At 38.8% G+C, this 27,532-nt stretch overlaps 1 protein-coding gene across 2 annotated transcripts in view; it reads left to right on the top strand.

Moving 5' to 3' along the window:
- The first annotated feature begins 6,346 nt into the window (after window positions 1-6,346).
- The window catches only part of atp2b2 (ATPase plasma membrane Ca2+ transporting 2), a 154,859-nt gene continuing 133,673 nt past the window's right edge, over window positions 6,347-27,532 (top strand). Inside the window, exon 1 of one of the 2 annotated variants that reach the window (XM_074643331.1) lies at window positions 6,347-6,549. The gene's annotated coding sequence lies outside the window, so the exon portion shown is untranslated. Of the gene's footprint in view, window positions 6,550-22,425; window positions 22,634-27,532 lie in introns of those variants that run through there. The other variant, XM_074643347.1, reaches the window with a different exon arrangement.

The raw sequence follows: 27,532 nt of genomic DNA on the forward strand, positions 1-27,532 counted from the left end.
TTAGCATAAAGATTGGAAACTGGGAAACAGCTAGCCCGGCTTTGTACGAAGATAATAAGTGGAATCAATCTTCTCATCTAACTCTTGGCTAGAAAGTGAATTATTACCCATAATGTCAAACTACCCCTTTAAAAAAATGTGTGCAGTACAACTAAACAGCAGATGTTTTTTCTTTGTAAAAGAATTGAGACTTGCTTTGTCAAAATTAACGTTGGAAAAGAAGCTGTGAGGAAATGAATTGTGGTTCACTGGTAAAAAAAAAAAAAAAATGAGGCCACTTAACAGTAGAAGGATGCACTGTTTCTACTTTATCCTGGTTTCTGATCAAATCTTAAATCAGCCTCAACAAAGCAGCCAATCCGTAACTCCATCACTGTCGCGATTTGACAAGAACCCAATGTGAACTATTGGGCTCTTCTGGCTAGAAATACAACCACATGATGGTACCATTCTCCAAATCTATATTGAGGCATTTTTGAGAAGCCTGTTCATGGTTGCTGTTGACTATCTTCCTATATGTGTCATAAAAGTGCACGCTGCTCTTTCTAGTTTCAGGTGTGAGTGATGAAAAGCTACTTTATCATATATTCTGGCTGCAGCTGACCCAGTAACTATAGCTGGCCATGGAAAGAGGAATTAATTAACCACATTCTGTGAGCTACAGTTGTTGTGAGGCTGCCTCGGTCCTATTTTTTAATGCTAGCAACCAGTCTGAACGAGGAATTCACTGTAGACATTTGATTTGAACTGAGTCACTTAAAAATATAAAAAATATCAACAAAACTTTTGACTGTATAGACATGAGTACCGAGGCGTTGTAGTTCCTTTGGAGGCTTTAAAATGGACAGTGAATAATGTCACTAGACTCCATGTTGTCATGAATATAATTACTCTCTACTAACGTGGGTGACCTTGAGGTTCGACTGTTGGGGATTAAACATACACTTGGCTTTCTAGGGGATGTTTCTAGGGTGCTGACGTCCACAGGCGTGGTGTTAATCTGTGTGTGTGAAACCAGGTTCCCACTGGTCTGCAGCCAATATAGTGCCAATTCCCGTGTGTGTGTGTGTGTGTGTGTGTGTGTGTGTGTGTGTGTTAGACCAGTGTGTGCTGATTAATGAAGGGGCCGGGAGGGAAAACCGCTTGTTCGCAGTTTAGGTAACTCTCAATTGGGGGCGCTGCTGCAGAACCTCTTTTCTCCTTGGATCTTTACATCACCATACTATAAATTGACCACTAATTTGCATTCAAATTAAATGCATGAATACACTATTATTCTTATATTATCCAAATAATGTTCATTAATGCCAGCACCAGCACAATATATTAAACTGCTCCTCAGCTCAAAAACAAATTAACCATGATTATATCAGATAAGTATCCCAAATCTGATTATACACAGATGTGAAAGAAGTACTCAAATCCTTCACCTTAGTTAACACAATACATAAAATACTCCAAGTAAAAGTTATGAGTTCAAAAATGTACTATAAGGTAAATAAGTATTGACAGTAAAATGTACTCCAGTGTTAAAAGTTGTAGTTACTCAGTGTTTAGTTTTTCTTACAGGTGCATGATAATTATAAAATTCTCTATTATGGTATACTGTATGTGGTTTTATATTTATTGTAATACAGAAAAATTACTTTTAAAAAATTTATTTAGAAAGTGTTAACATGTAAAATAGCCAGACAGGAAGTCTGTTTTCGGTTGATGTAGTGAATCAAATAAATGTCAAATGAAGGAACTTTAGCACATTGATGCAAAAAATCATCTCCTAATGGAATCTGCAAGATTTCACAGACCGGAGGAAAACAACCAATCAGAGCCGAGCTGGAGCCTTGCCGTCTCTGAGCAGCCGTCAATCACTCGCAAACTCTGATCAAACAGTGAAATTAGGCAGCGCTGATCAAATATGAATTAATATTCTGTTGCTGTAATGTCTATTTATCGCCTCAAATGTTTTCAAAATCATCTTGTAGTGTACTGTTTAGCTGTAAAATCAGAAAGTTTGTGACCCGGCAGCCATGTTGAGATCTGTCGAGGAAATACCAAGCACCGCCCACCAGCCGGAGCACAGCCAATAGGAACGCTCTCTCTCTGAAATTGACCTGTGATTGGCCAAAGTCTCCCGTCACGGGCTAGATTTTTTAAAGCCTGAAAACAGCCATGAGGAGGTGCAGAAGTCCAGTTTTCTTTCAGAACACTTGAATTACAATATGCTGAAAGGTTATTATGGAGTTTTTGCCCAATGAGGCCAAAAATATTCTGCCTAATGAAGCTTTAAGAAAAAAGTGCCACTTCAAAACGTGAGTAGTATAGTACGCTTTACTTTCCACCTGTGAATTCCAGCATCTCTATAATCACTGTCACTTCAGTATGATGATTTTATCCCCCCCCCCCCACCTCCTGGGCGGAGCAGCATGCTGCCTCACTGGTTAAATATTAAGCACACAGCTCTTGTCTCATCCTCCTCTCATCCGTCTCGCTCCCATCTGCTCCTGCTGCTCCATTTGTGCCTCTGCACACCCCGGCCCGGGTAAGAGAGCAGGTCAGCGACCCATCTGGTGAAAGACATCACAGAAATACAGTATGCAGCGTGGGTGAAGTGAACATGACCCCTGTCATCTAACTCTAATAATGGACAACAAAACTCATTACAGTGTGCTGCGGTGACAGTCGGCAAGGAACAAAAGTTTTGCCACAGTTGAGGATAAAGACAGGTGTGTTTTCAAGAATACGTAGCCATGTAAGGTCTGTTTGCAGCCAACCCACCCTGGCAACACGTGTGTGCTGCGTAATGGAAAAATCTAAATCTCTGCCAGTAAATCAATTTTCAGCGCGCTGCATGTTGCCCACTGCAGAATGACAGCAGCAAAATACAACCTCAAACAAGCAGGCACAATAGGTAAGAGGGTGGGGAAAAGAATAGGCCTGTTTGTTATTTTGGCTGTAGAAGATCTGTGATCTTGGTTTATTGCCTCACAAACTACACTATACCCTTTACCTCCGTCTTTGGAAGTTCATTATTGACATCTACAGTGCGTTTTATCTTTTAACAGCTTGTTTGGGTACTATGTCCACATTGCCCAGAATATCTGTATGAGCAGGGACCCACATAGTGTGACCTCTGTGCCAGATACCATGATTTCATAAATTAAATCCTGCCATTACTGGATGCAACTGAAAAATGCCAAAAATGACCTACCTTGTAGCTTTTCTTGTAGGCTACTGCACGCTAGAGGCTGGGCAGGCCAATATTAGCAGAAGAAATTGCACTATGAAATGTCATATTGAGTGTTTTAGGTTATTTAGAAACAGAGCTCCATAGTTTGTCCATAAGAAAGCACTGACAAGTTTAATTTTCAACTTTAAAATGTACACATTGTGGTCAAAAAACAAAACACATTTAAGGGCTGCTTATAAAAAACAACTGTCACTATATCCAGCCATAGGATTTTTAAACTACTGAGGTTACGAGTCACCCAATGCACAGCATACACTAAGTCTTTAAAATGTTAAATATTTGGATTTTTCATAATGTTTTTTTTTTTTTCAGTTAAGTGTTTAATCATGTTTTCTGCATTTTTTTTTCTCCCAACATGAAGGTTTAAATGCGGCTTCAAAGCCCTCTCCACACTTCCAGGAATGCAATGCTTGTGGGCAAATACAGGATTATTTATTTTTTTCTTGGCTTTAAAGTTGTCAAAATTAAATATGTTGAGATTAAAAATACAGCTTTTAAATTATACACCACATTTTATCTATTTTTTTGTATTATTGTAAAGTGTATTGAATGTAACTACCCTAGTCTGCTAAATCCCACAAATACCTGTAAAATATACAAGGACATGACCTCAGTGTTCTCCAGTAGTTATCCCTGAATATATATTTAAACAATTTGTTTGTATTATTTATATTCATATCAGTATCTGCCTCAACAATCATTTGGGGTTTCTTATCAATGTATGTTCCTCAATGTATCATTCTGTGTATGGTGTGGAACATGATATCCAATACAATGCCAGTAAGAGTATAGTCTTGATCTGTTGAACGAAGGAGGACAAATGTCTAAAATTTCCAGACTACAAATTGTCTGATAACAATCTTTGTGTCTGTAATAAGGTAAAATATCTTGGACATTTCTTTACCGAAGACATGACAGATGTTTCGTATGTGTTCAGATAGAGTGAAGATGTCTCTGTTCAGAGCATTCTGTACACAACTGTATACAGCCCATTCGTGGTCAAACTATAAAAAAGCGAGCTTATACAGAGACTTCAGGTCGCATGTAATGATGCAATGAGAATATTACTAAAAAAACCAAGATGTTCCAGTGCAAGTGAAATAAATACTTTTCAAACTGTATTAATAAATCTCATGTACACATTTATATGCCGGCTTAATCACTCTGAGATGACATAATCTTGAGGTTGTCTAACATCAGATTTAGCACTACACGGTACCAATCACAGCTGTGGAGGCACTGCTATAGTTCTTTATATGTAAGGCATTGATGTATGTATATATTTATATTAATATTTATATTTGTAATAGCTTTTAATCATTACTTTTTATAGTGCTTCCTGTGTTGTTTTTTCTTTTTTCTTATCTGGACCTTGAGTCTGCAATAAAGTTCGAATAGAATTGAATTATCAGGTTAATGTATCTTTATAAATCTTCTTGTCTTCTTCACAACCAGCAACAACATCTTCTTCTTCTGAGGCTTTACGGCAGTTGGTGTCTCGTCCGCCATCTTTGTTACATTGAAGAAACAACTTTGAGCTAACTTCTAGACACATAAAGGATGTTTCATCTTCATTGAGCTGAAGACAGGATATTTTTCATTCGACAGAGAATGTATGAGGAAATTGGAAATGTCTTCAAAACTGCAGTAAGTGTTTGTTTGGCTTGGAGTTAGTTAGTTAGTTGTTGAGAAAAACCAGATGCTCACATTTTAACATTCACGTTGCTATGGTTACAAACGCACGTGGATTACCGTTACGTTGGCTAAACTAATCACACGAGGAAAGTCACACATGTTTAAAACTATGCTTAAGGACACACAAACCTTGTCACTGCTTGACAGCAGGAGGTAAGGGGGACATGTTCTTGTTTTTTATTATGGCTGGTATTAGTGTGAATGGATGAAGCAAACAGTTCACTAGACACTGACACTGTTTGCAAGCTTACTAACTATGACAGAGTATTAGGGGGCCACATTGAGGGAAAACAAATCTGAGATTTTATTACGAGAATAAAGTCATAACTTTACGAGAAAAAAAGTCATATTACGAGAATAAATTTTAAATTTTACGAGAAAAAAGGCGTAATATTATGAGAATAGTCATAATATTATGAGAATAAAGTCATAAGTTTAAGAGAAAAAAATGGTGGTATTATGAGAATAAAGTCATAATAATATGAGAATAAAGTCATAATATTATGAGAATAAAGTCATAAGTTTAAGAGAAAAAAGTTGTGGTATTATGAGAATAAAGTCATAATATTATGAGAATAAAGTCATAAGTTTAAGAGAAAAAAGTTGTGGTATTATGAGAATAAAGTCATAATATGAGAATAAAGTCATAATATTATGAGAATAAAGTCATAATATTATGAGAATAAAGTCATAAGTTTAAGAGAAAAAAGTTGTGGTATTATGAGAATAAAGTCATAATATTATATAGTAGTAATTTTACGTGTTATTTTCTTTTTTTCTCGTAATATTCTGACTTTATTCTGTAAATCTCAGATGTTTTTTCCCTCAATGTGGCCCTAATACTTCGTAGTACATTTGCTCTTTGGCCCTCACTGCATTAGACTTATATACTATAAACTTAGACTACAAACTGTACAGTTTAGTAACACGTGTTACCTTCATCACAAAGATCAAATGTTTTGCGGCTCCAGACAGATTATGTATTTATTTATTTTGCCTAAAGTGTCTCTTTAGATAGTGAAGGTTACTGCTCTGCTCTACACACTGGCGCGTTTGTGGCGTCTTAAAAATAACTTGTTAGGGAAATGATATCCTTAGTTTAAAACGTAAAGCAGGTAAGATAGTAGACAGCAAAGCAGCATGACTTAATTTAAATCCCTCTGTTTAGTGCTGTTTATAAGGCTGACATTAAGCTAAAGTCAGTTGTGAACTTGATGGTATATGGTGATGTAGAAAGAGCACAGCAGTTCACTTTAGCCTAGCTATTGTTTGCCTCCATAATTAACCACTTAATGGTTCAACCTGTTTTAATTAGCGTTACATCACTGGTTGTAAGCTTCTCAGAGAAAAAAACCCACGATTCATTCAGATAAAATGTGCATCATGTGTGCTCTTCATCTTCATACAGGAGGAGAAGCTGTGCGCCAAAAGTAAACTGCGCAAAGTGTCTGGACGGTGCGTCGTGACTGAACGAGAGAGCACCACCACTATACGTCCTCTGCTATACAGCTGATCTCTCTCTCGATCTCCTAAATGCGGCATCTATCTTCATCCTGATGCGCCTGCTCCTCCTCCTCCTCCTCTCCCTCCTGGAACAGCAGAAACAGGTAGGACACGCTTCCCATTTGGGGGGAAAGATCACCCACATATCCAGTTAGTGGGGGGTTGATGAGGGGGGAGATAGTCTAGTTTTTGCCTTTTTTAGTGAGTCCTTGTCATGGTTGTTAGGAGATGATGGGAGATGCTGCCTGGCCGCATCCATAGTGAGATGCGTCGGCAGGAATGACACACTGTTGCTACCCATCCTGTCTTCTGTGTCGTTGCCACAGAGACGTGCATTCTGCCGCAGGTATGCAGTGGAACAGAGGGGGTGGATCATGCAACCAATTACTTTACTATTTTACCCACTTTCTATTTCTATATGCTGCACATGCAACACGGTGCATATTATTTCTTCATATTATATACCGTTTTGAAGACATAATGTTCGATGATATAACAGAGCGACCTATTTTCAGTTCTTTATACTTTCCACTGAGAGCAGCAAAGTAGCCCCAGTTTGTGCCTCTTATGTGTTATACCATTGGATTTGAGTCACAGAGCTAAGCATCAGATTCTTTCCTGCTATTTTATAAAAGATATTTCCAGAATCCTAAAAAAAACCCTCTTCTAATCCATCTGTAGCATGATAACAAATATTTTTTTACCTGGTTACCCAAGTTTTTTCCTTATAGATAAACAAAGTTGCTGGTTGCTGAAAATGACATATGTTCTTACTCAATTTGTAGAACTTGAACCCATTTATTATTATTATTTTTTTAAGTTATTATAAGTTACATTGGTATATATTGATGTTTCTGTCCAGTGTTTTATATTTTCATTAAAAAAAACACATTAACACATAAGGATATATGTCATCTCCAGCTACCTGCATTAGGATATACGTAATTGTAAGAGAAAAAAGTCGTAATACTACGAGAATAAAGTTGTAATTTTACAAGAAAGAAAGTCATAATATTACGAGATTAAGTCGTAATTTTACGAGAAAAAAAGTCATAATGTAACGAGAATAAAGTCTTAATTTTACGAGAAAAAAGTCATAATATTATGAGAATAAAGTCGTAATTTTATGAGAAAAAAAGTTGTAATATTACGAGAATAAAGTCATAAGTTTTGAAGACATAATGTTTGATGATATAACAGAGCGACCTATTTTCAGTTCTTTATACTTTCCACTGAGAGCAGCAAAGTAGCCCCAGTTTGTGTGCCTCTTATGTGTTATACCATTGAATTTGAGTCACAGAGCTAAGCATCTGTTTCTTTCCAGAAGGTATTTCCAGAATCCTAAAAAAAACTCTTCTAATCCATCTGTAGCATGATAACAAATATTTTTAACCTGGTTACCCAAGTTTTGCTTCTTTTTTCCTTGTAGATAAACAAAGTTGCTGGTTGCTGAAAATGACACATGTTCCTACTCAATTTGTACAACGTAAACCCATTTATTATTATTTTTTATGGATAAACAGGAAGGCAATCCAGGCACTCCAAAATATCAAAAAAGCAGCAAAGAATAGAAGAGAATATATTAAAAAGCCTTTATTGTAGTCGCTAAATAATTTAAAAAGCCAACATGTTTCGACCACTGTAGGTCTTCGTCAGGGCTTACAAACGATGGCTTATAAGTTATATGGGTATATATTGATTTTTCTGTCCAGTGTTTTATATTTTCATAAAAAAAACATTAACACATAAGGATATATGTCATCTCCAGCTACCTGCATTAAGATATACAGTCACAACTTGAGAAACTGGTTAAAAATCATTCTTTTTGTGCAACTGATAACCTTCCAGGTTTTTCATAGACGGCAGGTCATTTTTTCTCAAAAAATTGCATGCGTAGTTGTGTGACTCAAATGTAATGAAATACATCAGAGGCACAACTGGGGTCAATTTAAAGTAGCCCAACTGAAGATGTAATCAGGGATACAATGGAAGTTTACCTGTCTTTTTGGCTGACATTCATGTTATTTATTTGTAAATCTTAAGTGATAAGTTATATGTATATCTAGTTTATGTTAACTGTATAGTTATGATGATTGTTGTAGACTTTCTGACTTCACTACCACTGGAATTAAAAGCCCCTGGCATTATTATATTGTAGATGTAACTGTTGTCCCCAGTTTTGGCTCAGTATTTGTGCTTTTTGCCATGTGCAAGGTTAATTGTTGCAGTTGTCAGCAGTCCTAGTGTCCAAGGTGAACCAATGCAAATCAAGATGATGCACTCCACATTAATGACACCTACTGTAAACACAGCCTGCATACAAAGAAGAAATACGTTCGTCTCAAATATAATTTAGAGGGTTTTATATCAGAAACAGTGTCTTCTTCTGGTTGCAGTAGATTGTACACTTTGTTGAGATTTAGGATGTTGCAGTGTTTCACTTGAAGCCCCCGTTACAACAAATACACCTTTAGGGTTTCTAGTCTTTGTTTTGCTCCTCATCTTTACGAGCAAATGACCTTGATCGCTGACAGTTATTTCATTCTAACAAAGCTCTACTGAGGTGACCACAGGAAGTAAAAGTGGTCACAGAACAGATGATTAGTCATTCTATCTGAAGTCATGATAGAGAACCAGTTAAACCAAGCTGTTTAACTTTAACAGAGTGTTTGGTAGTTATGGTAGGACGGTCGATCACCACTCTCCAGTTTCCTGTTTGGATGAGAATTAACTTTTTCTTTTGAGAACCGCTTCTTGTGGTATTTTTGTACTTTTGTGCATTGTTATCAGTTTAAGTAGAAATATTTTCATGAGATTTGGGGACACAGTAACTCTGCTAGACACAGCTTTACAGTGGAGGGTGTTGGATACAACTCTGTGAATTAGGGATGTCACAACACCAGAAATTTAGTACTTGATGCCAATAACAGTTAAATTCCACAATTCTCGATACCCAATTTGATACCACAGTAAAAAACAAAAAGATAAATCCCATATACTTCGACAAACACTCCTTTATTACCATTATTTTGTTTTTGCAAATTTATTATTAATCCCTGATGATCCACCTTAAGTTCCTCGCCAAAAACTACATTTTACAACATTATATATGAACACATCATGATAACATAATAATTCACCTTCGCCCAATACTATTTTTTACTGAACAGAGCAGTAGAACGCATCTTAATATAACTTCATGCAACCTCCGCACGTTAGCTGTTAGCTCCATTATTTAGCCAAACAGGACTGGGCTGCCCACCGGCTGCTAATAGCTAACGTTACTAGCTCTCCTCCTGTCGATTTCAAATCATGGATTTGTTGTAACAATGTAGCTTTATCAGGGAAACTTCCTGTGGTCCCCGGGACGCCGCTAGTCTCAATCTAATCTCGGTCCCTGATCCCTGATCCCTGGTACCTGTGGTTCTGTAGAAAAACAAGTACCGTCATGTTTTCCGAATTTTGGCATCGACTTGATACCGAAGTATCGGTACTTGTGACATCCCTACTGTGAACAATGTGACTGGTGTTAAACAAGCCACTTGTTTAACCACATTACAGTATTTAAAGGTCTGTGATTCTAATACAATTATACAATTTTTGTCAAATTCAGCGACTATCTCCTCGCAGTCCGCTGGCTGTCCGTTCTGTGTGTGCTCTGAAAAAAAAACCTGGTGTTCATACAGAGCCCTGGCTGTTTTTTGTAGTGAGAAGAAAGGTAGGCAAGGCTTTGCATAATTACCGATAGTGTAGTACTGTAGTTACTGCACTTCCAAATATGTATTTTAGAATCTAATCCCACTGGTTGAGAAATAGTAGTTACCTGGATGTAACTCCAGTTCTATGAGTATGTGCATAGCCCTCTAACTTCACTATTGGTTTACCCTCCCGAGGCTCCCCCCCGGGACTGAAAAAGATATTCTGTACTCACTGCCCAATCAGTGGGTAGCATCCGCCCTCCTATTAAGCCCCAGTACATGCGTTGCTCGTCTCCCTTGAAACTCCGCAATAACAGCCAGGACCAACTGTAATCAACTGAGTTTCATGGCGGTAACTATTAGTTAATTTTTTCACCCTATTTGCCTGTGGTGTCAGGGAAGTAAAGGGAATACTGTAAATCAAAATCTGAGTTTGAAAGGCAGACTGCCATCCTCATTAATCTTCTTCACAAACACTAGCTCAATTACTACAGCTCCTCTGACACTGTCAATTAATAATGTGATGATAATTACTTTGTTTGTTTGTGTTTGCAACATAGTAAGAGGTAACATCTTATTGTGTGTGGCTACAATTATGAGTGTCTTGTGTAGTTCCTAATTGAAGGTTGGTTGAGCGATTGATCCAGCTGTAGAAATTGGGCCAGAAGTAGATGCTCCAGTCAATTTAGCAATTAGGTAAATCAGATTTAAAAAAAATATATTTTTATGATGTTTACACAAGCATCTGCATATTAAACACGTGATTAACCAATAAAATCATGAATTCTAATGAGCCATTTAGGACAGTTAATTACTGCTGCAGATTCAGTGTCATTTGCATATCATGGCACAGTGTTGGAATTGATTTAACCATGACCAATTCTCAATGAAACAACCAAAAACACTATTGCAGGCATTATGGCCCTCACAGAATCTCTGGACAGATGGATGCAAAATCAGTCTCTGATTATTTTCCTTGTGTGTTTTCACTCTGTTCTGTTCTCTCTCTCCCCCATCCTCCTCCTCTCGCCGTCTCGCTCAGTAGCTTGATTGAATGCATGTTTTCCATGGTGTCATCTCACAGTGATAAATGGCATCTTTGTTTTGGCTGTCCAGATGTGCCAATTAAAAATTCAAGATCACAGCTAGTTCATATCTGTTTATAAATCTTTTTAGTGTTCGGTTTTTATAATAATACGGTATTCACACGTCAGATTCCGCTTTATATAATCTAAATTCATCTTTATAGCACTGCATATGCAAATGTTAAGTTGTTTACCATGAAGCAGCTTCTGTCTCTTATTCTCTATTTGTTAAATTTGACATTAACTACTAATTGAATTTGTCTCAATAGTGTGGCCAGGATTTTCTCACATACAGTGAGGCACAGTGTTCACTGGATGAATGCAGCCATTCTCCTGTGAAGGACACATTTTTTAAATTAACAACACACCTAAGCCGAACAACTGTTATGCGTTTGGTTTCATCATTTTGATGTTGGCAGGAGGCAGTAGTGCCTCTAAAATATTTGGCTGTTCAACCTGTAAACTGAATGCTGTTATACCAATAGCCATCCAGAAAGACTGATAGCGCTGCTTGTCAACAGTGCCCTTCACATACTTGGGAGTAGTGCATTGAATTGTTCCAGTTGTAGCTACCAGATTGCACTATACCCATACATAAACAGCCACTTTTTGAAATGCATTTTTATTACCCAATTTAGCTTTGTGCTACTGTTTACCTTATTATGTAAGGAATGTCTAATTATGACATTGTTGGCCATGCTTGGTCAGCTTGCCTGGTTTCTGAGTCTTGGCAAAAGTGGACTTTCAGCATTTGCAGTTAAATAATCTAGACTCGCACATTAGAGAGTTTACAGTGGGCTGTTTGTGTTGGGTGCATTCAGGTCAAACCTTTTGCTCAACAAAGCCTTCAGTGAGTCTAAATGGAACTTGCAGGATTTCATTTTCGAGGAATTGCGCATTACAACAATGTAAGTGACGAACTTGTAGATAACTAACTTGTAATAGAATAGATATCTGCCTATTTATTACTTTCAAATGCTCTTAGTATCATGTGTTTCTGTATATGATTTAAACATGCATTGTTTTTAGGATTTTTCATGCTCCTACCTCCTAGGCTTAAAATTCCTGCCACGTATGAGGCACAGCAGGTACCTCCTGAGTGGTCACCTAAGTTCCTTCCTGCTGACTTGCTGTTCTGTGTTGCACTCCCCCGTAATTCACTGTGCATGTCTGTGTGGCATTAGAAAAGAGTGGGAGTTTTAAGTTGCGTGGTGGGAGTGCACATCATGTTTGTGAAAGGGATAGCTAATGGCTAATTGCTCAGTGGCAGGAATGAATTGAATCACTTAAAATAGAGCATGTCAAGCAAAAATGTAGTCGTTATTTTAGAGTATGATAGAAAAATTAGGCCCAGAAAAAAAAGGGTGAAAATAGTTGCTCTGAGATGCTGTTGGATTTTTGTTTGTTTTGTGGAACCGATCTGTGTGGGATAACATTTTTCTTGCTAGGATAGTTGAACTCAAAGCTATGGAGGTCAACATGCAGCAGTATTCAATCAGTAGTCACTGTAAATGCCAGTATCACAGAAGAGACAGTCATAGAAGCAATTGGTGGAACTAAAGTGAGACATTAAGTAACATGTATTGATAAACTAGTTTAATGAACTGAAATTACCCTGTTTTTTCCCCATTCTCTATAATCTTCTTAGTGGCTACTTTGAGATTAATATGGTTCCCTATTTTGGTGCAAATCCATTATAATGCCAATTCCCAAGTCCCAAATATGATCCAAGAAACAAACTCTACTCCAGAATTCTCAATGAACTCATATTATTACTATTATTTGGGAACATCTGGACAGTTGGCAGATGAGCAAAATGAAAAACATGTTGCATGTTCAATTTGTTTGTAATGAAGCCGTGTCTTGTAAGCTAAAATTGTCCTCCCAAGAAAAACAACAGCATCATTTGTTTCAGCAAATACCCCAAAACAACATATATTTACGTTCAAGTAACAAAACCCTCCAGGAGCCATATGAATTATGACTGGTGTCCATATGGGAGCAAAAGAGGATATCATGTAATGTTCTTGTAGAGCCACAAAGTCTGCCGAGAGAGGAGGTCAACGTGGTAGTATGGGTCAACAAAATGTTGGGCGACCACTGTTTGCTTCCTGTTTCCTCTGGATTCAGCTAGTAGTGCATTTTTACAACTTTTAGGACCTAATGATTTAAATAAGGGCAATTTAAGTGTTCGTACTGGGTAGGTGATTTACCTAAAAAAAAAAATTCTGCTCAGTTACAGACGTCTCTTTCCCCTGTCGTGGATTCTTTCACAACAATGACCGGCTCGCTGTACATTATCCCTTACTTATCGTTTATCATGAATTTTCATTCATGAATAAATAGTTTCTGGTGAGGACAGTTAAAAGTTTAACAAATTAAACAGCTGTAACTTTCTGGCAGCAATTCAAGTTTACAATTTTACAGGGAGGCAAATATATGGTATGCACAATCTCAGTAAATAAGAAGTTCAGGACGGAAACTTTATCCCATTAATTAACTTTTCTTGTACCAACGTGTTTTGGAAATCTGTCTTCTTCAACGTGAGTAGACTCTTTGTGTGTATAGCACACTGAAAAAAGAAAGCCCCCTGTGTGTGACGTCCAGCAAGCTGTTGACAGTGAGAAAGTCAGGATGTCATATCCACAGTTGAAAAGTGAGTTGTCAAAATGTAAAGTAGAAAAAAATTGCATCTTTCCGGTGAATTTAGAATGGTTGCTCAAGAGCTGGTTTGCCAACATCTGGACTGAATGGGCATTCAGAATTTCCACACTGGTGTTTTGGCATCATATGGTACTTTTAATCTTAAAGATGTGTTGACACAGCAAGGTTTGAGGATTAACTGTCTGCTGTCCACCATGTTATAGATGGAGGACATTGACCTCCACTTCATGTTCATGCGTTAGGGGCAGCTGTTGATACTGTTATTGGTAGCTGAACTAGAGGTCATTTATGTCTGCAGTATGAACTGAGATGGGTATATGGGATTTTATATGGCATTGGCAGTATCACGTTGGTAATAAAGACATATATGAAATGGTTTTGGGTCAGTGTTGTGCTGCAGGTCATGGGGTTAACATATTAAAGGCTGTTTAGTAGGACTGGAGGTGTGAAGAACCTTGATGTCTTGCAAAAATATCAGCAGTCCAGAATGAAACAACATTGTGCTCTGGGGGTGTGCATTGATGTTCACGGTACCGTACAACAGTAAGGTCATACACGAGTCACAATCATTTGTCATTGTATGGAATTGTTGTGACATTGAAGTTGTCCTTGTGTTGTATGTCACAAGCTGTTCTTAAACACACATTGTAGCCATCATGGCAGTACCACTTTTACAATTTTGATGCATTGCTACTGTGCCGTTGCTTCTATAATAATGATGTAGTATTAATTAACAATAAATACTGGTTGCAGAGCATGTGTGTGCTCATATAGTTTCTTATCTTAAATTGCATCAAGCCCAGTTGTTGGATCAATGCTTACTGAGTGACACAGACTCTCTAAATACCACTAAAGCTGTGCAACAGGATTCCTGCAGTGTGAAAGGGATTCGGAAATCCATCTGTGCTCACAGTGCTCCTTGGCGATCATGTTTCTGTTGTATCTTTGTTCTCTTTCTCTCTCCATATCTGTCTGGGTTTCCACCACTCTTCATCAATTAGCCATCAATACTAATTCTCATTAATAATATAACTACAAACCCATGTAAGAAACAAGCTTGTGCATTGTCTTTTCGAATAACATTTTGAACAAAAAAACAAGCTAACATTTATTGTGATATTTGTAGAAATGCTACTTTTAATCTACTCTTCCCTCTCATGCACCTGTCTCATGAAATAGACGTGCAACGTTTTCTTCTGGTCTGATATTTGTAGAAATATCCTCCGTAAAAATAAGTATTTTAAGCATTTCTCTCTCTTATTTATGGAGCTGTAAACTTTAATGAGGGTTGTCCCGATAACATCTTTGGGATTGGATAATCCTGCTGTTTTTGTTTCTTGTGAGGGTAGTTACCATTTTGAATTCCAACAAAACTGCAACACTGCTAGCATCACCTTCTGGTGCACATGCTGTGATATTGTCATACTTGTTATTTATGTTGTGAGCCCGTGCTCAGAATTTAATTTGATAAATACCAACTTTGTAGCTTATTTTTTTATTTCCTTCTCATATTGCAGCATATTGGATTTTAAACTAAACAATGGTTTCATTAAATCCAGAAGCGATTAAATGCACTTTTGTTTACACACAGCCAAATCCCTGTCCCACCTGCAACTGGTCCAAAACGCAGCAGCCAGGCTCCTGTCAGGTACCCGAAGAGGGACCATATTACCCCTATTCTGGTCCCTCTCCACTGGCTGCCAGTACAGTTCAGAATTGATTTTAAGGGTCTCCTGTTTGTCTATAATTGGCTGGCCCCTTCCTATATCGCAGACTTCCTAACCCCCTTAGTAGGACTGGGTGATAAAACATTCTCGAACATTTTCACAATAAAATCTTCCACGATAACAATGATAAATTGATGAGATTTATTTTCAATAAAGCCTACACCATTGCTACTGATGCGGCTGTAAAACGGTGGATACATTTTTTTAAGCGCCACAACCCCCGCGTAAATACTTGTTCCACTATCAGCATTTGATCAATTTGGTCCAATAACATTTGGAAAGTCAAGAAGAGCCACACAATTGAATTATTTTATCCCTATTCAAGTTATAGGGCTAACAGGAAGTTAGCCAGCTCGGCCGACGAAGTTGCTGGTGCGCATGCTCAAAAGTAGCGTGCAAAAGTGAGATGGCCAACAATAAGTGTCGTACTGTCCATATGTAATCAACCCTCAACGACCCGACCCATTCTGATAATAAATTATTCTACATTATAAAACATAATTAACCTTCTGTTTTCTTTAAGGTTCTGTCCTAAGGTGAATACCCTTAAAATTGTAAACCTTGAATATATTTTTTATCTACAAGAGGGTGGCTCTGCAGAAAAGGTTTGGGAACCACTGCCCTCGACTGTGGAACAGCCTCCCCCTCCCAATCAGATCTGCACCCTCCATTTACTCTTTTAAGTCCAGGTTCAAAACATACTTTTACTCACTAGCATTTGAATGCTCCTGATATGGCTGATTTTTTACTTGTGTTTATGCCGACATGTTGTTTATTTGTGCCTATGAGCTGTGTGCATTGATGTTTATGTCGGCGTTTCTTTTATTTGTGATTTTAGCTGCCTCCTCTGGTCTGTACAGCAATTTGGTCAAAGTGGGTTGCTTTTAAATATGCTTTAAAGATACATTTGACTGATTGATTGATATGCATCTCTGTTGGCCAGATCACAACAAACCTGATTGCAATTTGCCTTGGTTTTCCCGGGCTACATGCAAGTCAGGGTCATTCCTCCAGTCTGTAGGTTGGTGGTAATGCACCTGACTATTCTCTTAAAGGACTTTTAAAAGTTTTTTGAGTGTGTTAGATTTCATATTCTTTTTACACTTTATCCCCATTGTAGGGCAATTCATCAGGACATTTTTTTTTTATAGTCAAACAGTAGAATTTTCTTGACTAGCAGCCAATCCCCTGACCTCAATCCAACTGAGAATGTTTCATTTGCAAGAAGACCAGACTGAAATCAACCCCCTGCCAAACAAGCAAAAAGTGAAGATAAGTGCAGTACAGGCTTGGCATCACCAGGGAAGATACCAAGTGTTGCCAGATGTCTACGGGTTGTAGATTTCAGGCAGGATTTGCAACCAAATATGCAGAGGCTGAATACAAAGGATTTGCAACCAAATATTAAATATGATGACTTTAAGTTTATGTTAACTTGTTACTCTCTGTCCCTTAAAATCGGGAGCCTATATAGTTAAAGGACTACGATTTCCTACACTGTTATTCTGATGTGGATTTCAACACCCTCAAATTGAACCTGAGAGTCAGTAACCTCATAGTCATTATTTCATTTAAAATTAATTCAATAGAGTAAAGAGACAATACAACAAAACTTTTCACTGTCCCAATATTTTCTGACAGCACTGTGCAGTACATAACCTTTCAGAGAGAGGATGTTCGAAACGTTGCCATTGCATGCGACATTCAAGACTTGTTTTGTCGGATTAGTAACACACCTAGTAGCACTTGCTGTTCATATGAGCTGATTTTATGAAAAGTGTCGGGGTTTGTTTGGCAGACAACACACAAAAATACATTCAAATACCCAATTCACACACATAATTATTGTTATCCTTGCACATACAAACACTGTGATCATGGAGCGAAAACCTAACCGGCAAATGTTCAAAGTTAGATCAAAGGGTTGTCATGGTTTTATATAGGTGGTACACTATTGGTGGATCACTGTATCCAACAGATTTTTTGGCTTTGTAAGCTCTTTCCTCACTTCTACTAAAGTTCACTTGAAAAGTTTAATTGGCTGCAGTGGCTGCTGCAGGACTACCAGTAAATAGATGCATGATGATGGGTACCACTGGAAGCAGTTTACTGTAACAGCCTTTCCCCAACTTTGAGCAGACAAATCATTTTCTTCACTGCCTCTTGATTTCCTGTAGGCAACATGCTATTCTACTTCTGCCTCCGTTTCACTGATGTTCTGTCCTGATAAACTAATGAGCTAAACCTTTTTGGAGTGTTTTTTGGCTGCAGGGATCTGATCATATGTCAAGACATCTCAGTGTTTGTGTGAGTTAGTGTACTTGCATGTGTACACATCTTTTCACTGTACTTAGTAGGCTTGCTGCAGTAGTCGGTGTTACACGGTGGTTGGGCATACACCGATTACATTACTTGCCCAGCGCCCTCACCGTCGTTTTGCTTGTTTTTATAGAAACAAAACCCATTTAGTTCTTTTTGGCGTATCAGCGGCGTGTTATCAATACATAGTCGGACGACGGACGCTACAATCTGAAAGTGAAAGTCAAGTCAAGTCAATTTTATTTATATAGCCCAAAATTACAAATCACAAATTTGCCTCAGGGGGCTTTACAATCTGTACAGGATATGACACCCTCTGTCCTTTAGTACGACCCTCTCATAGGATAAGGAAAAACTTAACCAAAGAAAACCCTTTTAACAGGGAAAAAAATGGAAGAAACCTCAGGAAGAACAACATAGGAGGGATCCCCCTTCCAGGACGGACAGATGTTCAATAGATGTTGTGTGTACAGAGTAACAGCAAAATGAAAATACAACATAGACAATCCATATGACAAAAAATAATAAACATAATGTGAACATATGTGAGAAGGTGGATCCAGGAGGATGTCAAGCAGCTTCCCGGCGTCGCCAAACAGATAGAGCCAGAGCAACACATCCTCCTCTCCACGCCAAACAGGTAGAGCCAGAGCAACACAACCTCCTCTCCAAGTGTACAGAGTCTGAGCTTAGAGTAGCAAGAGTCAGATTTCACACACACGGGACGAGAGAGAGTTGACAGACCAGACGATGGCGGAGGATTTGGTGTCAAAGCAAAAAGCAAAACGCCTATTCGGCAATACTTCGGATTTAAACCCAATGCTATAAGGGAACCATAACGATAATGTGGCAATCGCCCTGCGGAGGACGGAGCGGTCACAGTCAGTGTGCACGATGCAGCGGCTCCAGGTGGAAACCTGCAGCCTCGCAGCGAAAACTCGACCGGAGACGCCAGACACACAGCCATTCGACGGTTTCGGAAGATCAAAGTAAGCGCTCTACACATATTGATCGTCATCTTTTCGGTCCGGTGTAATCGGTAACACCGGGGTTGTCACAAGTTTATTAACCGGTGGGAAAATGTCCTCACCGGCACATCCCTAGTACTTAGTCTACAGCCACCGGTAACAATTAGACCCTCCTGAAGAGCAATATCTCAAACTACATTAATTTACTGTACTTTACTGTAGGTTGGCTACCGCAGTGTTTAAGCACTGTAAATCTACTGTGCAATCTTTGCTCACTGCTGACAAATAGTTCAATAAAACCTTGTTTTCTGTTCTGTGGTATTGCTTTTAGACCCCATATCATAAACTATTACTGTGATCTGTTTGGACATTAACGGTTACAGATGTTCCATGAGCTTGCCAGGGAGGCTGGAAGCTGCCCTGCATGTGGTGAAATGCTCTGTGCTACTGTACATTATCAAACCTAAGCAGGCCAGTGTGTGCAGAAGTTTCTTAAGTTTCAAATGTAATCTTCGTGTAGTGAATGAGGTGTAGCTTCGTCTATGTTTAAAGAGTCAAGCTGATGTGCCCCATCTCACTGTGAGGAGAGGCAGTTTGAGTATATGGTGGCAGGCCAGAGTAGGCATCTAAATATAGTTGTGTGTGTTTGTGTGTGTGTGTGTGGTGTGTGTGAGGTTTTGGGGGTACTGTCTATTTACAGCTCAGCCTGTGGGAGATGTCCAAGTCCAACAGAAAGGGCAGGGGGGGGCATGGGAAGACCTCCTCTCTGCCTCATGTGTCATCCTTTTCTGCTAGGACTTTGAGCACTGTGTGTGTGTGTGTGTATGTGTGTGTGTAGTTGTGTGTTTGTGGGTACGTACACACTGTGCGTTGTGTCGAGGTTGCTGAAAATAGTCTCAGTGCATAAGTAAAAGAATATGACACTCTTACTCATGTACAGACACAATTGTTGAGGGGGAATTGTCTAACAAGATTATCCTTGTGGCTCCCCCCACAGCTGGTTGTTTACACGGCCAAATACTTTCTCTTCCACTGATAGTGATTCATTATTTTCAGAGAGGGAGAGAGAGAGAGCTTGAGAAAAAGAAAACAAATGAAGAGGCAAGCTTTTATTTTACTTTATTTTACTTTGAATTGAAAAATGTTTCAATACCCAGATTACTTCACAAAATAAATATGTTGGGGTATTTCCAAATTAAAGTGGGGGTAGGCACAAAAGAAATTCACAATAACCTTTCAGCATATTGTAATTCAAGTGCTCTGAGAGAAAACTAGACTTCTGCACCTCGTCTTGACTCTTTTTTCATGCTTTAAAAAATTTAACTTGTGACGGGAGACTTTGGCCAATCACAGGTCATTTCAGAGAGAGAGCGTTCCTATTGGCTGTGCTCCGGCTCGTGGGCGGTGCTTGGTATTTCTTCAACTGGTCACAAACTTTTTCATTTTACAGCTAAACAGTACACTACAAGATGATTCTGAAAACATTTGAGGAGAGGAATAGGTATTACAGTAACGAGGCACATGATTTTTTTTTCAGATTACCTGTTTCATTCATTACTGTCAGGATATGGTGACCATTTTATAAAAATAACCTTTTTTTAATCATATTTGATCCAACAATATCAGATTGTTTAGAAGGAAAAATTGGCATTTTGTTTCATCCTTAATTGATGGAGAAAATAATCCCTCTCTACATGATACCCTGCCCACATATTCCTTTTCACTCGGCCTCCCCGCCAGGCCGTAGAATTGATGAAGTTTTACTTGTCTAAACATCTTCAGCTGCCCAGTACAACAGCACTCTTCTACTGCTGGCCACTAGGCTTCCTCATGGGAGCAGTTCTGGTTCACCTGCTATGCTCAAGGGAGCCTATACAGCTGTAGTGTTAGAGGTGTGAGCGTAGAGTAGCTCACATTCATTTCCTTTACCCTTGTATTTCTCAGACAACTTGAACCTGAAATGCTTCATTCACAACCATCCTTCTGTAAACACTAAGCCTAGCAACTTGGGCATCTCTCAAAAATATTGTTTAAACAACAACCTGATCTACTGTAGTTACTAAAGAGCTAGTAAGCCAGTCACTTCTAAATGACTTGCTGTATTGCAAGTGTACCAGGGTTGATTATTTTTAAATGAATCAATTGTGTTTAAGTTGTAATAAATCATAAAAAAAAAGCAGGTAAATTCTCACATTTGTGAAGATGTCACTAGACAACGTTAAATCATTAAACAATTATTCAAAGAAGTAATTAATGTCAGTTATTTTTCTTCTTATCATTATTTGACTACAGCCCTACTTTGCAATATAAACATAATTGTGCTATGGCACAAAAATAGAAATAATATGGCAATGTACTCCATTCCTACTGCTCAGCTGTAACTAATCAGCAACCACTGTGGCACAATGTTGCAGACAATGAAGTGCCTTACTGCTACGGTGGGTAGAATTGGAGCAAATATGATTAAAAAAAGTTATTTTTCTATGAAATGGTCACTATATCCTGCATGAGACAGGTAATCTGACAAAAATCATGTTCCTCTGTGTCCACCGGGAGTCTGCGTTTCTGCGCAGCTGTCAAGCACTCGCAAACGCCTATCAAACGGTCAAACTGGGCAGCGCTGATCAAATATGTATCAATATTCTGTTACTGTAATGTCTATTTCTCTCCTCAAATGTTTTTAGAAACATCTTGTAGTGTACTGTTTAGCTGTAAAATTATAAAAATTCTTGACCCCGTCGCTATGTTGAAAACAGTCGAGCCCAAACCAAGCACTGCCCACCAACCAGAGCAAAGGTCCTTTAATACCCCTTTCATTCAGGTGACGCACATACAGCATAAATGACATGGTGTCACCTGGCACACGTTGATCTACGATGTTTTTCTACAGTCTATGATTCTCTATCTCAATTTCATGTTATCTTACCATGCTGTTGATAGAAATGATTACATCAAAGGAAGGTTACGATCTGATAATAGAGTAGCAGCTTTGTCAACATTACATGACAGGTAGAAGAAAGAGGACAGGTAGTAACATCATCTCGAAGCAATGAGCTGAATGTGGTCTTAATTATGGAAAACAAGATTTTGCACTTAGTGTCTTAGTGCCATTTAGGCTGATTTACATGTGCACTTTACTTTTATTTTGTCTCCTAACCCTAAAACCACAGAAACCACAGAGAATACAAACCAAGTATATACTCACCTTCAGCAGAACAAGAGGAATCCCTTTGAGTGCAAAGTTGATGACTGTCGATTCATCAGCATTTTTCAAGATTGACTGAAGGCTCTGGCTATGTGTGGGTCAGTTTGTGCTCTCATTATAAGAGGTCATGCTAGCAGGTCCTAAATATACACGACATCAGCTCTGTCCCTCCCTGCCTCCCTCTCTCTTCCTTCATCCCTCCCTCCTTTCCTCCCTCCCTCCCTCCCTCCCTTCATTTGTTCTAGGGACAGAGCCCTAGTGTGAAGCTTCTTGTTCTTGCACTTTCCCGTGCTGTGCAGCTTTCCAGCCGTTCAGAATGAGTTGGCTTATGGCAAATACACTGTCCATGCGGCGTGGAAAAGCCCAGTTCGGCCTGCTGTCTGCTCCTGCTACAAGCTCTCTAGGTTATATTTAGTCTTGGACAGGCCACCCTGCTACTACAACTATCATCAGCACCAAAAGGGATATCTGGGGAAACTGTACCTAGCACCACTACCACATTTTCCTCTCTGCTGTTTCACTGTAAGTACAGTAAATCCTTTTAAAACAATGGCATTTCTGTTTAATTTGAGAGTCTGGTTTTGTCACTATGGAGAAGCCACAACAGGATTAGTTTGAAGCAGTTACACTACACTTGACGTTGATGTAGTGAAGTACTTTTTTTTAACTTTTTGTTATACAGTTTGTGTAATCCTTTAACGTGGTTCCCCTTGATATATCCTGTAACTACCGTGGTAACTACACAGTCAACTTCACTGTATAACTCTGTATCAGACTGCCTATAAAATGGGCTCAATAATCAGCACTGTCCTAGACTGTGGTGTGGAAAGAAATATGAGGTTCAATAACATATTTGTTCTTTATTTGTTGTCCAAAAGCAATGAGAAGAGACTGGCTTGTAAGTGACTTTGTGGAATATAGAGCAATAATATTTGGACTGTTATGACATGGTCAATGTAGGAAAGTAAAGACGAAGTCTTGTGCCTCTACAAAGATCAAGTTTGCCCTTGGTAGCCTTTGTTTAAAACACAACTGCGTATTACCCACAGGCTTTTTTGAGACTGTGGTGTAAAAAAAAACCAATATAACATTTTTCGTTTTAGTACCCCTGTCTTTTTTATTCCTTATTCTTGACAGTTGTTTTCTTTCTGCCAACATGCTTGGCATGTGTTTAAATAGGGAAATGCTACAGTCAGGTACATATTTGTCTGCAGGGGAAACAGTGCTCTTACTCATCAGTTACAAAGGGAAGGGAGGGGGGGGTCGGACTTGGGCGAAGGCTGTGCTTGCATTTGACAGAGGAAGCAGACAGCAAGACATGGAAAGTTTAAAAGTGAGTTTCTCATCCCTGAAAATGGAAAGTCAGAGGGAAGGCAGAAGTAAAAAAAAAAGAAGAAGAAGAGAGAGAGAGAGAGGGAGAGAGAGACAGGATGGTGGGAACATCTGGAGAAACAAGACCCCTGCCAAACCCTGTGACAACATGAAGGGACTGGAAAGTCTCCTGAGAGAGGCTTGAACACACTCTCTCACAGAGTCACACACATGTGCATACATGACTAAGTGCACACCAGAGTTGGATGATAGTAATAGCGATGAGCTGAGTCTACGGCCAATGGACTTTATTTTGGCCAATTTACATTACCAAAAAAGTGCCTTTTATATATGCCTCATCAGTATTCAAGGTGTTATTGTGGCACAAAAATGTGTGCACAATCCTCATATTGCCCCTGTATGGGCAGTTGCAATATGATTGGCTATATGCGGCTTCCTTTATTGCCTGCACCTGCACAATGTTGTACACGTCTCACCTGCTGCGCTCTACTGTGGCCTAAAAGGAGACTTCATGTGGCTATATGTTCTGTTTAAAGGCTTTGTAATTCAGTGGCATACTGCAGTTTTTATACTGTAATCCAGTGGTATACTGCAGGGGGGATCCTGAATGGCAACAGGAGTTACCTTTAATCAAAATGTAATTAATTGCATCTGTTGCAGATGTGTTCCAGTAACAGGAACTATTAAGCATTAACATGCAGTTTTCAAATTTGTCTAGGATGGCATTTTACACAAGTTCTCTACCAGTAGGCAGGCAGGTTTCTTTTTTAAGGATTGTCATCCTTTCTTATTGAGTGCCATGAAGAGTAATTGGTTAAGGACAGATTTGTGCAGTATAAGGACTGAGGATGCTCAAAAAGTGCAGCTCCGAATGCACCCGAGGGATGGGGGTGGAGGGCAGGAAGATGATGGGGTGAGGTGTGGGGTCGAGGTGTAAGAGAGCACTACTACCTTCTGGTGGACTGACAGGCATGACACCAATTACTTGCAGTGGATAGTGTGTGTGTGTGTGTGTGTGTGTGTGTGTGTGTTTGTGTGTGAAGGTGTGTAGAATTACCCCAAGCAAGTCATCCTTTACTGCAGAGGAAAAGCTGCTCGATGGAGCACTCCCACCTGGATTTTCCCTCTCCATCTTTTTCTTCCTGTTTCTCTATTCTCACTTACCCTCACTCCAAACCTTCTCATCAGCTTCAAGTATTTTTTCTTTACTCTTCTTCTCTCTATGTGTAGGGGTTTCAGTCATCTTACAAAATGAATGTTGCTGTTTTGTAGATACCTCTGTCTCATGGTCCAGTCCACAATAAACTATACAGACTTTATTTATCTTCATTTCACCCAGAACAGAAAATGGGGATTTCTGTTGACTGATTGGTATTAACAAGGCCTTCAAATGCTGTAAATATGCTGGAGTGAAAGTACAGTAAGAATGATAATGGTACAAATTTTTCAGAGCTTTCAACCTCATCTCATGGCCTTAAAAAGGTAGGGTTGGTAGTGCTATAAAAATATTTTTTTTGTTATATTTGTTGAAGTTCTCATTACATCCTGACAGCAATCAATAAATCAAATTCTCTGACAAAAATTGGAGGGAGACCTGAACAGTCTGTTGCCAACTTGGCAACTTTCTCGCTATATTTAGGGATTTTTGGAGCTAGTGCTGTTAGCTACTTTCATTGGAAAAGAGTTGGCAACACTGGGCTGGGTTTCTCAGTTGGATAATTTTTTTAAATGTAGTGTACTCTTGCTGGTTTCTCAGCATTACCGTCCCTACCTTTAATTTTTTTTTTTGTATTCATAAATGCTGTGAAAAAGTGGCTGAAAGCTCTGGAAAATCTGCAGTAAGTGGACCTTAATTTTCTGTGAAATGATAAAGGTCTCAATGAGAATCCTCTTAACAGTACATATAGAATAGCTAATACCAATCTGCGCTTAAATGTATGCATCAGTGCTCACTGCACAATTTGGGTTAAACACTCAATGATGTGTTGAAGTACAGCTCACAGCAGATTGGTTTATAATTGAGGCAGTTGGGAGACACATACGGTATATCTATATTGACTCATGTTTCTCTTTACCAATTTCACTCTCTTGAATATATACTGTATGTCAGCTACAATACACACAGTGTGTGTGAGACTGTGTGCGTATTTATATGTGTGTAGGTTACCAAGTAGAGGGTTTACTGCTTTCATGATACGAATTTGGAAGCTACTTTTTCAGAATTAAAGCACAGCGGCCTGTTATGTTACACAATAAATACATCAAAGCACAGCCACTTCTTGCCCCCTGTATCACCAGGCAGCGTATAGGAAATGGAAAAACACAGCTTGCCGTTTTCTTACACAAGTTTGAAGGAGTGAACGGAAAAATGCTGTTCGGTCAGTGGAAATAGCCCCTGAGAGGAAATAACTTGACCATGCTAATGCCGGGTCCAGAGACGAGTGTACCACGACCATTAAAGTGCCGGGAGAGAGATACAATCAATGAACCCACGCACTCAGTGCACCAAAGAGCAGCGCAGGACGGAGCACAGTGAGGAGCTACCTGCACACCCGTGCTCACACAGAGTTCCTGCTCCACAGAAATACAGGGACACAGATATTCCTCTCTTTGTTTCTGATGAGGCAGAGGGATTGTGTCCATTCTATGCATAGTATCTCTATGCTGCCTTAACAGCAGACTTTTCCTAAAATAGCCAGCTGCCCCAGTCTGCTCATGGGGTTACTCAGTTCAGTCATTGGTTTTAGTTAATTAGCATCTTGTAATGATTGCAGCTAGAAGGAGAAAAGGGCGATATGTAGAAAGAATGGAAGAATAGTATGATGGTGGGGAAAGAGAGGAGTTTAGGGAGGAGCAGAGGAAGAGGAGGAAGAGGAAAAGCTTCTTAAATGTTCTTGTGCACAAACAGGGAACCTTTCCTGCCATAAACATGCTGTAACTCTCTGTTCAACATACTAAATGATTCTTCTTCTTCTCTTTTTGATTATTTATACAGACGTCATTTTACTAAAATAGCCCATAACTAATGATTATATAGTGATTTTTTTTGTACTTTCACATACAGTACCAGCTGCAGTAGTGGCCACCATAGAAGTCCCTGCATTGTATTTGTTCATTGTGCAGTTGATTCCAGCAGTGGCTGTGTGTGTGTGACCCTGACTTTTAAAGTCTTAAATTAATTACTAAAACTTAAGGGGAAAAATCTTAGATGACCACAGCCATCCCTTAAATCACCACTTTCAGCTAGCTGATGACTCGGCAAAGGTACAGAGTCCCCCGTGCAAAGAAAAACGTATATAAAAAATTGTTTGTCCCTGTTGCCACAAAGTATCTTAATCTGTGAGGACAGCCACTTTCTGAAGCAAGCCTGCAAGCCTGCAACCTCAGCACACAGCACTTTATATCTATTTATTTAACCTTGATTCAGTCCTGGAACCTGGTGCTCCTTTTTTAATGTAGCTTTTGTTGGTGTATTGTGCTTTTATGTGAATGTGTTTTAATGGGTCCTGTCTGGATGTGATACGTTGTGTTTTTTAATATACCCTTTTAATAGCAGTTTTGCACATGTGAACCAAAGACAAATTTCTGCCTTTTGTATGCGAAAAGCGGACAATAAAATATTTTCTATTCTATTTTAAACTACATCATTAATTACATTTGGATTACATAAGGGATTTCTCGGTATTAAATTACACAATTTTCTGAACTTATATGACTGTACTAGCAGAGTGAAAGAAGCAATGAGTGCCAGTGCCTGTTAGGTCATTATATCCACTAGGAATGCACCTAATTATTATTTACTTTATCGATTAATCTGATGATTATTTTCTTGATTCATTGATTCATTATTTGGTCTTTAAAATGTCAGAAAATAGTAAAGAATATCAGAAAATAGTAAAAAAAAATGTGCATCATAGTTTCTAAGAGCCCTAGTTGACATATTCAAATTCCTTGTTTTGTCCGACCAACCGTCCAAAACCGAGAACATCATGATGGAATTATATGATTGTCATTCCATGCTCTATTATGTCTCATAAGTTGTTGGAGTAATTTTTGGGTTGATACCATTTGTTACAAAAATTTGGTTCT

Source organism: Sebastes fasciatus, chromosome 1, assembly GCF_043250625.1.
Source record: "Sebastes fasciatus isolate fSebFas1 chromosome 1, fSebFas1.pri, whole genome shotgun sequence".
In the NCBI taxonomy this organism is placed as follows: domain Eukaryota; kingdom Metazoa; phylum Chordata; class Actinopteri; order Perciformes; family Sebastidae; genus Sebastes; species Sebastes fasciatus.